Source organism: Choloepus didactylus, chromosome 2, assembly GCF_015220235.1.
Source record: "Choloepus didactylus isolate mChoDid1 chromosome 2, mChoDid1.pri, whole genome shotgun sequence".
NCBI lineage: Eukaryota > Metazoa > Chordata > Mammalia > Pilosa > Megalonychidae > Choloepus > Choloepus didactylus.
This window is the reverse complement of record NC_051308.1, coordinates 133,685,079-133,700,014: the sequence shown is the minus strand read 5'-3', so window position 1 is coordinate 133,700,014 and position 14,936 is coordinate 133,685,079. Positions and strand designations below refer to the sequence as shown.

The window sequence follows — 14,936 nt, the reverse complement described above, 5'->3', positions numbered from 1 at the left end:
ATCCCTAGCCTTCTCAATTAAATCTTTTATATATTCTCATGTTGCAGGACATTGTCTGCTTCACCGTTTTTATTTACCTCTCTTCTGTACTGTCCCTAGTTCCATAGTTTGACACATATTGTGCACATTATTGTTTAGGTCACTTTTATTTTGTTCAAAGGTAAGACTTGTGGATATGTGAAGCAAAACTCTAACTCACTGCAGGTCTGTGTCTTTGTCACTTCTACCCAAGTATGAAATTTCATTGCAGTCCTATAATCAGTGCAAAACATTTGCTTATGGAAAATATGCATTGGGTTCTATTTATAGTAATATTAAATTTAAAGTATTATCTCAATGTCACATCAAAATTCATCCATTCAACAAATATTTAATGAATGTCTTCTAGGTGTGTTATTTTTGAAAAGGGATTTCACAGGGAAGAAAACTTAGAACAAATTACCAGAGGACACAGATTTTCAATTTTAAACTGATTTATTCATCAGAAAATGTTACCAAGAGACACTTACTTATTCATACACACAGTCCTCTTGCATAGATACTTCAAAATTACCATAATTAATTCAGAGTCCCAGCTCTGGTCCTCATAAAGGGAAGTGACTATTTCAGTGGAAGCCATATGGAATATCTTTAAAAAATCCATTATCAACATTTCTTTGAACAAATCCTCTCTACTTACTCAGTATCTTTATGATAATCCATTTTATCAATCAATAACCTTCTGGACCAGTATTTTGTTTGGTCTTTGTGTAATGGTGATCCTTTCATCATAGAATCTTTCAAGACTAGCTTCTGTTCAATCTTTGGGGTGCCAGGAGACCTGCCATCAACCTTCTAGAAATACTTGACAGGAAAAGTAATAGGTCCATTTCTTCTTTAGCCAGATATGTATTCCCACGACCATGTCAAGTACTTGGACACTGTTTCCATAGCTGTTCCTTTTTTTCACTCATCTCTCACAGATATGTTAGTGTGGGCTCCATTGTCTGATAACTGTTATCATTCATTCATTCAGTTAACAGTTTTTGAAAATTTATTATGGGCTGAGCAAGTACAAGAGTGATAAAGTAATAAAGGTAACCTTAACATCCTCCATTTTAAAAACAGCAAATTATTTCTCATTGGTAATCCTTGGTAGCATACCAACTAATCATATGCTATGCAGTTGAGTTGTAACAGTCCACACTGTGTTGCTCATAATGTCTTCAGTTTCTTTCTTTTTTTTCCATTTTTTTATTGTGAACTTTAACATATATACATAACAGTGATTACTTTTAACACGATTTCACAAGTAGTTAGAGAGCAAATCTCAAAGAATGTCATGAGTCACAGTTCTACAACTTCAGCCATTTCCATTATTGTAAAATATAACATACATAAGGAAAGTGTCATTTTTCGATGTACAAGCTTTCATGTAGGTAATTTCAAAAATTGTTATGGGTTACAGTTCCACAACTTCATTTCTTTCCTTATTATGCAATACAAGGTATATAAAGAAAGGTGAAGACCTTCAAGGCACATTTCAACAAGCAGCTATACAGCAAATCCCAAGGGCTGCTTATAGGCTATGTCATTTACTCCTTCCGGCCATTCCAACACCCCAGCATTCAATATACATATAATTATATAAAGCTTCAGTATTCATAGACCTTTGTTCAATCTTGTTTGTTGCTACTCCTTCTTCTCAGTCTCTTTCTCCATCTTCAGTGGTGTCTAAACAGTGAGCACCCTAACTTGTTCATATTAAAAGGGAGTGTTGACAGTATGGAGAAAGGGGCCATCCATATCTTATAGGTGATCCTAAAGAGGCTGTTGCCTCTGGGTTTTAAGACTTCTCTGGTATAGGAACACTCTAGTGGATTTAAGTTTCTGAAAGATAAAACTTAGTGAGTGCTTCACTTGTAGAATATCAGGTAGGGACCTAGATATTTCGGAACTATTTTTGGTAAGGGCATGGCATGCTGTGGCCAATTGGGATGTCCAGCTGGAGCTTGCATAAAAGAAACCTCCAGGACAGCCTCTAGACTCTATTTGGAATCTCTCAGCCACTGCGACCTCAGCTTATTACCTTTTTTTCCCCCTTTTAGTCAAGTAGGCATTTTCAGTGCCTCACTGCCAGGGCCAGGGTCATTCCTGGGAATCATGTCCCATGTTGCCAGGGAGATTCATTCCCCTGGGAGTCATGTCCCTCATGGGGGGGGGGGGAATAGGGGAAGTTAATGAATTTATTTGCCGATTGCCGAGTTGGGCTTAGAGAGAGAAAGGCCACATCTGAGCAACAAAGAAGTTGTCAGGATTTGCCTCTAGGCATAATTATAGGAGGGCTCAGCCTCCTATTTACAACCCTAAATTTCACAAGAGAAAGTCTCAAGTCAAGGGTTTGATTTATTAAGTAGTGGGTTCTTAACTTGACTTAATATGTATTCTATCCCAAGATAAATGGTCAGTTTCTTACATTATCTTCACTTAGTTGTACAATCATCATCACTCTCAACTTTAAACAATTATCATAACATAATACACCCCAGAGTTCTTATCAGCTGCTTATTATTCATCCTTAGTATTAGTGTAGAGTTGGTAAGATATTCCTATAAATATAGTCATTAACACATAATACATGTTGTTAACCTTCTGCAGCAGTGTCATACCTTATAAGTATATCATGCTAACACTTTTTTAGGTTTGTGGTACTACTCTGTGGGTTACTTTCCTTTAAACAACCATTTACGAACATGTTCATCTTCAATGTGTCACTGATACTTATAATCCCATCAACAAACCACAGTCACTCCTGTCCATTCCTATACCATTAAGATCACCCTCATTATCACATCTGTACATAGTAGATTATTGTTCCGCCTTCACTAGGTTCCGACTATATCTAGGTCCCCTATATTCTACATTTTAAGAAACTTATTTTACATTTTTCATGGAGCTCACATTAGTGGAAACATACAACATCTCTCCTTTTGTGTCTGGCTTATTTCGCTTAGCATTATATGTTCGAGGTTCATCCAGGTGGTCATATGTTTCACCTCGTTCCTTCTTATTTTCACATAGTATTCCATTGTGTGTATATACCACATTTTGTTTATCCACTCGTCTGTTGAAGGACATTTGGATTGTTTCCATTACTTGGCAGTTGGGAACAATGCTGCTATGAACATCATTGTGCAAATATCTGTTCATGTCACTGCTTTCAGATCTTCTGGGTATATACCAAGAAGTGAAATTGCTGGATCATAGGTAACTCAATATCTAGTTTTCTGAGGAACTGCCAAACTGTCCTCCAGAGTGACTGTACCATTATACAGTCCCACCAGCAATGAATAAGAGTTCCAATTTCTCCACATCCTCTCCAGCATTTGTAGTTTCCTGTTTGTTTAATGGCAGCCATTCTAATCGGTGTGAGATGGTATCTCATTGTGGTCTTGACTTGTGTATTAGATGGGGTTCTCTAGGGAAACAGAATCAATGAGAGATATCTATAAATATAAGATTTATAAAAGTGTCTCACACAACTCTGGATATGCATGAGTCCAAATTCTGTAGGGCAACTCCAGTGAAGATGTTCAATGAACTCCTCAGGAAACAAACTGGCAACTTTGATGAACTCCTCAGGAAACGTTTCGCTGGACAGCTGAAGAAGAAGTGAAGGTCCTCTGTCTGTCTCGCTTAAAATTCTTCACCTGATTGATTGGATGAAATCCAGCCAATTGCATTCTCTCATTGTGGAAGACATGCCCCTCGTTGACATCATCAGTCACAGCTGCAGCCAATTGACAGATGATTTAATAAACCAGCCACAAACATCCTCGCAGTAGCGGTTAGGCCAATGTTTGCTTGACCAGACAGCTGAGTACCATCACCTGGCCAAGTTGACACATGAACCTAACCATCACAACTTGCATCTCCCTAATAGCTAGTGAAGATGAACATTTTTTTCCATGTGTTTTTAGCCATTTGTATTTCCTCTTCAGAGAAATGTCTTTTCATATCTTTTGCTCATTTTATAATTGGGCTGTTTGTACTATTGTTGTTGAGTTGTAGGATTTCTTTATATATGCAGGATATCAGTCTCTTATCAGATACATGCTTCCCAAATATTTTCTCCCATGCATTGGCTGCCTCTTTACTTTTTTGACAAATTCCTTTGAGGTACAGAAGCTTTTAAGTTTGAGGAGTTCCCATTTATCTATTTTTTCTTTTGTTGCTTGTGCTTTGGCTGTAAGGTCTAAGAAGCAACCTTCTAATACTAGGTCTTGAAGATGTTTCCCTACATTATCTTCTAGGAGTTTTATGGTACTGTCTCTTACATTGAGGTCTTTGATCCACTTTGAGTTAATTTTGTGTAGGGTGTGGTCCTCTTTCATTCTTTTGGATATAGATATCCAGTTCTCCCAGCCCCATTTGTTGAAGAGACTGTTATGTCCAGTTCAGTGGATTTGGGGACCTTATCAAAGATCAGTCGACCATAGATCTGGGGGTCTATTTCTGAATACTCAATTTGATTCCATTGATCAATATGTCTATCTTTGTGACAATACCATGCTGTTTTGACTACTGTTGCTTTATAAAAGTAAGCTTCAAAGTCAGGAAGTGTAAGTCCTCCCACTTTCTTTTTTTCTTTTTTAGAATTTTTTAGCAATTTGAGGCATCTTTCCCTTCCAAATAAATTTGATAACTAGTTTTTCCAATTCTGCAAAGTAGGTTTTTGGAATTTTGATTGGAATTGCATTGAATCTGTAGATCAGTTTGGGTAGGATTGACACCTTAACAATGTTTAGCCTTCCTATCCATGAACACAGAATATTTTTCTATCTCTTTAGGTCCCCTGCTATTTCTTTTAGTAGAGTTATGTAATTTTCTGTTTAGAGGTCTTTTACATCCTTGGTTAAGTTTATTCCTTGGTACTTGATTTTTTTAATTGCTATTGAGAATGCAATCTTATCACTGAGTGACTCTTCAGTTAGGTCATTTCTAGTGTATAGGAACATTACTGACTTTTATGCATTAATCTTGTATCCTGCTACCTTGCTAAATTTGTTTATTTGCTGAAGTAGCTGTGTTGTCGGTATCTCATGGTTTTCCAAATATAAGATCATATCATCTACAAACAATGACAGTTTTACTTCTTCCTTTCCAATTTGGATGCCTTTTAGTTCTTTGTCTTGCTGGATTGCTCTGGCTAGCACTTCTAGCACAATGTTGAATAGTAGTGGTGACAGCAGGCATCCATGTCTCATTCCTGATCTTAGAGGGAAGGCTTTCAGCCTCTCACCATTGAGTACTATGCTGGCTGTGGGTTTTTTATATATGCCCTTTTTCATAGTGAGTAAGTTTCCTTCAATTCCTACCTTTTTAAGTGTTTTTATCAAAAAAGGATGCTGAATTTTGTCAAATGCTTTTTCACCGTCTGTTGAGATGATCATTTGATTTTTCCCTTTTGATTCGTTAATGTGTTTTATTACATTGATTGGTTTTCTCATGTTGAACCATCCTTGCATGCCTGGAAGGAGCCCCACTTGATCATGATGTATGATTTTTTTTAATGTCTTTGGATTTGATTTGCAAATATTTTGTTGAGAATTTTTGCATCTATATTCATTAGGAAGATTGGTCTGTAGTTTTCCTTTCTCATAGCATCTTTATCTGGTTTTGGTATTAGAGTGATGTTGGCTTCATGGAATGAGTTAAGTAGTGTTCCATTTTCTTCAGTGTTTTAAAAGAATTTAAGTAGGTTTGATGTTAGTTCTTTTTGGAAAGTTTGGTAGAATTCCCCTGTGAAGCCATCTGGCCCTTGGCTTTTGTTGGTGGGAAGCTTTTTGGTGACTGATTGGATCTCTTTGCTTGTGATTTGTTCAGATTTAGGAATACTGGTCAGATATTTTGTAGAATGTCCCTCAACTGAGATTTGTCTAATACTTTCCTCATTGTTAGACTCGAGTTATTGGTTTGGGGACAGAAAACCAAGAGGTAAAGTGCCATTCTTATCATATCATATCAAAGGGATATACTTTCCACATGACTTATCTCTGTTGATGTTAATTTTGATCACCTGGCTGAGGAAGTGTTTGTCAGGTTTCTCTACTGTCACTCTTTTTCTCCTCACCTCCTTGAAGGTGAAGTAGCTACACAAATTCTTTGGAATTCTGCTTGGGAGATTTCTTCCACTTATTTATTTATTCAGTCTTTCATTTATGGACTCATGTATTTTTATTTTATACTTTGGATTATAATCCAATACTACTTTTCTTTTTTACTCAGAATGTTCCAGCTTTGCCATTGGGAACTCTTTTAGTTGTCTCTTGGTCCCTTTAACATACCCCATCAGTGTGTGTGTGAGAGAGAGAGAGAGAGTGAGCGAGAGAGAGTGAGAGAGAAAGCACGCGCTTTACTTTTCTGGCACTGCAAGATGCTCCAGGCTCATCTCGTAAATTTCCTGCTCCAGTCCAAGAATCAACCATTTCTTCATGGCTTCTTGTTCCTTTTTAGGGAGATTAATATTAGGAACCAAGATCTGGGTGCTAGATATGTTCATTGCTACTGAATTGTTGTTGCTTTTAGGCCCTCTCAGCCAACAAAGCAAGGAAATTGTCGCATGTATACTAACCGATGTATATGTATGTATCTATAACTATTTCTGTATGTAATCCTCTGTATCTACATGAAGCTAAAAATGAGTTCATACTGATGTCTCCAATTTTAATTCATTATCACATGGATCATTCTAGCATTCTCCCCTTGCTTGTATGTAACTTCACTCTCCAACAGTGAGAAATCTGACTCCCACCATCTGTTATTCAATTACCTAATTTTTCTATTCCAGGATAGTGAGTATGTGGGCCAACAGGATTTCACATTATTGCTGGTGGGAATGTAAACAGTGCAACCACTTTAAAGACAGTTTGGTGGTTTCTTACAAGCTAAACATGAGCTTACCATACAATCTGGCAATCAGACTTTACGTATACACGCACACATGCAAATCCATGTGAATGTTTATAGTAGCTTTCATTATAATAGCCCAAAACTATATGGGAAGGGACTTTATTGACTAGAGTCCAAGGCTGATATACAGTTCCTTTTGCCTTTTAATTTTGCAGAATCTACTAATGTCCAAAGTTTCTTAGGTCAGCATCTTTTTGCCCCATCCCCATCAGTAAGGTCATTTCATACATTTGTGATACAGTAAGATACTTTTTCACAGTCCACATTCCATTCTGGGATACTTTGACCAACTAAATGATAGTTTTTAAAATTTGCATACATTACAGTTTATTTTTTGCGTGTAAATTCTTGAGTTTTGACAAATGCTTAGTATTATGTATCTGTCTCTACAGTATCATGCAGAATGGTTTCACCATTCTAAAAATTCCTCCATGCTTCACTTATTCGTCCTTCACTCCCCTGAATGTCTTGAAAACACTGAAATTTTTACTGCCTATAATTTTGACTTTTCTAAATGTCATGTAAGTGGAATAATGTAGTCTTTTTATACTGGCTTCTTTCACTTAGCAATATGCACTTAAGAGTCATCGATTATTTGTGTGACTTGATAGCACATTCCCCTTTATTGCTGAATACTGTTTCATTGTATAGATATACCAGTTTGTTTCTACATTCACCCTTTGGAGGGCAACTTCATTGTCTCCAGTTTTGGGCTATTGTAATGAAAGCTGCTGTAAACATTCACATGGATTTGTGTGTGTGCGTGTATTTGTAAAGCCTGATTGCTGGATTGTATGGTAAGCTCATGTTTAGCTTTGTAAGAAACCACCCAACTGTCTTTAAAGTGGTTGCACTGTTTTACATTCCCACCAGCAATAATGTGAGATCCTGTTGGCCCACATGCTCACCAGCAATTGGTATTATAAGCTGTTTGGATTTAAGCCATTCTAACAGGTACATAGTAGTGTATTTTGCTGTTATTTTAATTTGCATTTCCCTAATGACAAATGATGTTGGCATCTTTTCATATGCTTATTTGTCATATATATATCTTCTTTGGTGAGGTATCTATGCAGATCTTTTGTCACCTTTTTAACTGGTTTCTTCATGTTCTTATTTTGGAGTTTTAAGTGTTCTTTGTGTACTCCGGACATAAGTCCTTCATCAGATGTATATATGTTTGCAAACATTTTCTCCACAGTCTATGGCTTGTCTTTTTTGTTCTCTTAAGAGTGCTTTTTGTAGAGCAGAAGTTTTTTATTTTAATAAAGTCAAACATCAGTATTTTCTTTCATGGATCATAATTTTGGTGTTGTATCTAACCTCACAACCAAACCCAAGGTTATATAGATTTTCTCCAGTTTTCTTCTAGCTTTTTATACTTTTGCATTTATAGTATTTAATGCAAATTTAAAGTGTTTAATGCACTTGGATTTAATTTTGAATTAATGTTTTGAAAGGTATAATATCTATTTATTAGTTTTTAATAAACTATTGTGGGCATAGTTTATTAAAAAACACTAGATTGTGAACCTAGAAACAGAATTCTAAAAATTCTTGCCAACCAAGAAAGCAATACAAGAACTGCTAACTCCTGTTTCCATATATAAAAATATGGCTTTCTTACTTTTATAGGATAGAAGTAATCCATTGGTCTTAGGAACCAAAAAATTGGTGCAACTCCAAATAAAAGTAATTAAGCTATTTTCTTCCTTCACCCTAATCACCTTTTTTATTCTCATAATGCCTGCCATCCACTTCAAAATCTATTATACTAATCAATACCCCAACTATGTAAAAACATCTGTTATGTATGCCTTCCTAACTAGCATAATTCCAACTCCATATTCATTTGATCTGGTCAAGAAACAACCATTTCAAACTGACATTGAATTACAATCCAAGCTAGTGCCATTTGTTAAAAAGTCCATCTTTTCTCCATTTAATTGCCTTCAAGCCATTGTCTAAGATCAGTTGCCTCTATTTGTGTAGGTCTATTTCTTGGATCTCCATTATGTTTACTTGACGGACATGTCCATTCTTTCACCAGTACCATGCTGTCTTGATTACTGTGCTTTATAGTAAGTCTTGAAGATGGGTTAATTTAGTTCTCCAACTTTATTCTTCCTAAGTATTATGTTGGTTATTCTATATAAACTTTAGAATCATTTTGTCCACATCTACAAAATAGCTTACTGGGATTTTGGATGTGATTTTGTTAAATCTATAAATCAAGTTATGAAGGCTTGACAGCTTTACAATATTGAGTTTTTCAATCTATGAACATATACTAGCTCATTATCCATTTAGATCTTCATTGATTCCTTTCTTTAGTGTTTTATGGTTTTCTACATACGAATCTTGAGCATATTTTGTTAGATTCATACATACATGTTTCATTTTTTGGTGATATTGTAAAAGTATTTTTTTTTAATTTAAAATAACAGTTGTTCTTTGCTGGTATGTAGGAAAACAGTCGACTTTTGTATATTAACCTTGTATCCCATAACCTTGCTATACTTACTCTATTATTAGTTCCAGGAGTTCTTTTGTGTAGATTCATTGGTATTTTCTATGTAGACAGTTACACTGTCTGTGAACAAAGAAAGTTTTATTTCTTTCTTTCAAATCTGTACAACTTGTATTGCTTTTTCTTGTCTTACTGTATTAGCTAAGACTTCTAGTACAATATAGAATAGGAGTCATGGGAGATGACATATTTGCTTTATTCTTGATCTTACTGGAAAGTATCCTGTCTCTCACTGTTAAATATGATGTTAGCTGTAAGCTTTAAGTAGATGATCTTTAATAGTCAAGGAAGTTCCTCTTTATTCTTAGTTTTGCTGAAAGTTTTTATCATGAATGGGTTTTGTATTTTGTCAGATGCTTTTAATGTATCAAATGATTTGATCATATGATTTTTCTACTTTAAAATTTTGCCACCCATTTTTGGGTACTGATATGGTTGATTACAAGGATTGATCTCCTAATGTGGAATCAGCCTTGCATACCTGGAATAAATCTTACTTGGTTCTGGTGCAGATGTCTTTTTATAGTATACTGGATTTTATTTGCAAATATTTTGTTGAAGATTATTGAGTGTTGTGTATTGCTCATGAGGAATGTTGGTCTGTAGTTTTCCTTTCTTATAATGTGTTTATTTGTTTTTGTAATAGGCTAATACAAACAATGACAAAGGATGTTCTTTCTGCTCCTGCTTTCTGGAAGAGATTATGGAGTGTTGTTATTATTTCTTCCTTAAATGTTTGGTAGAATTCACTAGTGAAAGCATCTGCCTGTTTTTTTCTTTTCTTTGGAAGGTTATTAATATTGTTATAATTTCTTTCTTTAATAGATATGGAACAATTCAAGTTATCCATTCCTTGGGTAGTGTTTTGGTACTTCGTATCTTTCAAGGAATTCATCCATATCATCTAAGTTATAAATTTGTGGGCATAGAGTTTTCCCAAGTATTCTTTTGTTACTCTTTTAACGTTGGTGGGATAAGTAGTGATAAGCCATCTTTTGTTTCCGATATTGGCGATCTGATCTTTCTCTTTTTTTGTTGATTAGCCTAGCTAGATATGTATCAGATTTATTGATCTATTCAAAACTTCAGCTTTTGTTTCATTGATTTCTCTCTATTGTTTTCTTGTTCTCAATTTCATTGATTTCTGTTCTAATTATTCATCTTCTTATGCTTACTTTAGGCTTAAATTGCTCCTCTCTCTCTAATTTCTGAAGGTGATTAGTGATTTTAGATCTTTCTTCTTTGCTAATATATGTGTTTAATGGCTGTAAATTTCTCTCCAAGCAACACTTTTGCTACATTCCACAAATTTTGGTAAGTTGTATTTTCATTTTCATTTTGTTAAAATATTTAAAAATTTTCTTGAGGCTTCTTCCATCACCCATAGCGTATTTTGAGCTGTATTGTTTAAATTTCAGATATTTGAGCTTTTCCAGGTATTTTTCTGTTATTTATTTCTAGTTTAATTCAGTTGTCAGAGAGCATACTTTGTATGATTTCTATTCTTTTAAATTTGTTAAAATATCTATTACAAATGAGTATTTTTTATTTTGGTGGATGTTGCATGCAAGTGTGAGAAGAACATACCTTTTTCTGTCGTTGAGTGAAGTATTCTTTAATTGCTAATTAGATCAAGTTGATTTATAGTTCTTTTCAGGTCACCTATGTTCTTATTGATTTTCTGTCTCTTAATCTCTCAGTTACTGAGAGAGGGGTGTTGAAGTCTCCAGTTATATTCATGGATTTGTCTATTTCTCTTCAGTTCTTTCACTGTTTGCCTCGTGTATTTTGGTGCTCTGTTGTTAGGTATGTACATGTTTAGAATTTTTATGTCTTGTTGGAGAATTGGCCCCTTTATAATTATGTAATGTTGCTTTTATCTCTGATAATCTTCCTTGTTCTAAAGTCTCCTTTGTCTGAAATTAATATAGCTACTCCAGCGTTGCTTTGATTAGTGGCATAGTTTTCTCTATCCCTTTGCTTTTAAAGGGATATATAAGTCTTTATTTTAAAAGTAATTCTCTTTTGTGTATACCGTAAAGTTGGGTTTTTTTTTTATTTCACTCTGACAATCTATGTCTTTTAATTGGTGCATTTAGACCTACATATATATATATATATATATATATATATATATATATATATATATTTTTTTTTTTCCTTTTAGCAATCCACAAGTCTTTTATTTCTTTTTTACACCTTTTATGCCATAAATTCTTAGGGAATAGGTTCCAGGAGCTCAGGCTCCTTTCCATTGGTTCTCACAAAGTGTGCTTCTCTGGGTGGAGCAGGCTCGTGCTTCAGCTGAACCCAGGTACCTTTCCCTTTGGCTTCCTTTTATTTCTGATCATTTTCCTTTACACACTTCAAGAAGCTGTCTTGGCTCTTAGAGTGCTAAATATGCTCCATATGTACATTAATTCTCTTGGCAAGAATCTTGCCCTTCACTGGTTTGTTTACAATGATACCAATAGCATACTGGGTAACACAATAGACCCTTCCAGTTTTGCCATGGTAACATTTGTGAGGCATTCCTTTTTGAACAGTGCCCATTCCCTTGATGTCCACAATGTCACTTTCTTGTACATTCACATAAACGTGGCCAAAGAAACAACTCCATGTTTTCTAAAAGGCCTAGAAAACATATAGCGGGTGCCTCTCCTCTTTCCCTTTGTAGTCATCATTTGGCGAATTACTGCAAGATGGTGGTTCTGGCCGAAAGGAGAGACCTATAAAATTTAAAGTGATTATTGATATAGTTGGAATCCATCCATCATGTTCATAACTGTTATATATTCTTGTACTTGCTATTTTAAAATTTTTCTATTTTTAGCTTTCTTTGGTTTTAATGAGCATTTTATTTTATATATCATCTCTCTTCTATTAGTATATTAAGTGTTTTTCTTTTAAAATGAATTAGTTCTTGTCCTAGAGTTTACAAAACCCATTTTAAACATATCTCATCCCACCTTCAAATAACACCAGATTATATAACAGCATATTCCCAATTCCTTCCTCCCATCTTTTTCACATTGCTGTCATTCTGTTCAATTATCCGTATGCTGTTATCACCCCAAACATTGTTATTATTGATACTTTAAGCAACAGTTATCTTTTAGGTCAACTAAATATATAATGAATAAAATATTTTATTTTACCTTAATTTATTCTTTTCTAATTCTCTTGTTTTCTTTATGTAGACCCAAATTCTTGACCTATATAATTTTCCTGTTTCTTAAAGAACTTCTTTGAACATTTCTTGGAGGGTAGTTCTGTGAGGTGAATTATCTCAGTTTTTGTTAGTCTGAGAATTTCTTTATTTCTTCTTCCTCTTTGAAGAATAATTTCGTTTGACATAGAATTCGATGTTAGTGAGTTTTTTTTTCTTTCCAACAGTTAAATAATTCATTCTACTCTCTTCATGCTTGAATGGTTTCTGAATAGAAGTCTACTGTAATTCTTACCCTTGTTACTGTACAAGCAAGGCGTTTTTCTTCTCTGGTTTCTTTAAAGATTTTCTCTTTGTCTTTGGTTTATTGCATTTTGAATATGATATGAATAGGTGTGGATTCTTTTGGTATTTATCCTTTGAGCTTTCTGGATCTGGTTTGGCAACTGTCATTAATTTTGGAAAGTTGTTGGCAGCTATTACTTCAGATTTTTCTTTTGCTCTGTTCTTTCTTTCCTCTCCTTTTGATATTCCAATTATGTGTATGTTATACCTTTTGACATTGTCCCACAGTTCTTGGATGGTCTCCTATTTTTGGTTTGTTTGTTTTTGTTTTTGGAAATCTTTTGTTTTTCTTTATATTGCAGTTTGGAAAGTTTCCATTGACCATTCTTCAAGTTCATGGATTCATTTCTTAGCTGTGCTGAGTCTTTGATGAGTCTATCGAAGGCAGTCTTCATTTCTGTTACATTTTGTTTGATTTATAGCATTTCCTTTGATTCTTTCTTAAAGATTCCATCTGTCTGCTTACATTTTCCATTGTCTTACATTTTGTCTAATTTTTTCCTATAGAGCCCTTAATGTATGAATCATAGTTATTTATTTATTTATTTATTTATTTATTTTAATCTTCATTTTATTGAGATATATTCACATACCATGCAGTCATACAAAACAAATCATACATTCAATTGTTCACAGTACCATTACATAGTTGTACATTCATCACCTAAATCAATCCCTGACACCTTCATTAGCACACACACAAAAATAATAAGAATAATAATTAAAGTGAAAACGAGCAATTGAAGTAAAAAAAGAACACTGGGTACCTTTGTCTGTTTGTCTGTTTGTTTTCTTCCCCTATTTTTCTACTCATCCATCCATAAACTAGACAAAGTGGAGTGTGGTCCTTATGGTTTTCCCAATCCCATTGTCACCCCTCATAAGCTACATTTTTATACAATTGTCTTTGAGATTCATGGGTTCTGGGTTGTAGTTTGATAGTTTCAGGTGTCCACCACCAGCTACCCCAGTTCATTAGAACCTAAAAACGGTCGTTTAAATTGTGCGTAAGAGTGCCCGCCAGAGTGACCTCTCGGCTCCTTTTGGAATCTCTCGGCCACTGAAGCTTATTTCATTTCCTTTCACATCCCCCTTTTGGTCAAGAAGATGTTCTCCGTCCCACGATGCCAGGTCTACATTCCTCCCCGGGAGTCATATTCCACGTTGCCAGGGAGATTCACTCCCCTGGGTGTCTGATCCCACGTAGGGGGGAGGGCAGTGATTTCACCTTTCAACTTGGCTTAGCTAGAGAGCGAGGGCCACATCTGAGCAACAAAGAGGCATTCGGGAGGAGGCTCTTAGGCACAATTATAGGGAGGCCTAGCCTCTCCTTTGCAGCAACCGTCCTCCCAAGGGTAAAACCTACAGTAGAGGGCTCAACCCATCAAACCACCAGTTCCCCATGTCTGTGGTCATGTTAGCAACCATTGAGGTGGGGTAGGCCAATACCCCTGCATTCTCTACAGGCTCCTCAAGGGGGCACTACATATTTTTTTCCTTGTTTTTTCCTTTTTTTTTTTAACCTTTTTTTCCTTTTTAAATCAACTGTATGGAAAAAAAAATTAAAAAAAAAAAAAAGAAAAACATACAATAAAAGAACATTTCAAAGAGACCATAACAAGGGAGTAAGAAAAAGACAACTAACCTAAGATAACTGCTTTACTTCCAACCTGTTCCTACTTTACCCCAAGAAAGTTACATAATATAGCAACATTTCTGTGAACTTGCTCCTACTATATCCATCAGAAATTAACAGACCATAGTCATTCCTGGGCATCCCCAGAACGTTAAATAGCTTATCTGTTCTTCTTGGATTACTGTTCCCCTTCCTTAATTGTTCTCTTTTGCTAGTTCCCCTACATTCTACATTATAAACCATTCGTTTTACATTTTTCAAGGTTCACATTAGTGGTAGCATATAATATTTCTCTTTCTATGCCT

At 35.1% G+C, this 14,936-nt stretch overlaps 1 protein-coding gene and 1 pseudogene across 8 annotated transcripts in view; one reads left to right on the top strand and one right to left on the bottom strand.

Moving 5' to 3' along the window:
- Positions 1 to 14,936, top strand: part of NTNG1 (netrin G1) — a 377,727-nt gene that overhangs the window by 66,409 nt on the left and 296,382 nt on the right. The gene's annotated exons all lie outside the window — the stretch shown is intronic.
- LOC119526941 lies at positions 11,684 to 12,165 on the bottom strand (annotated as a pseudogene).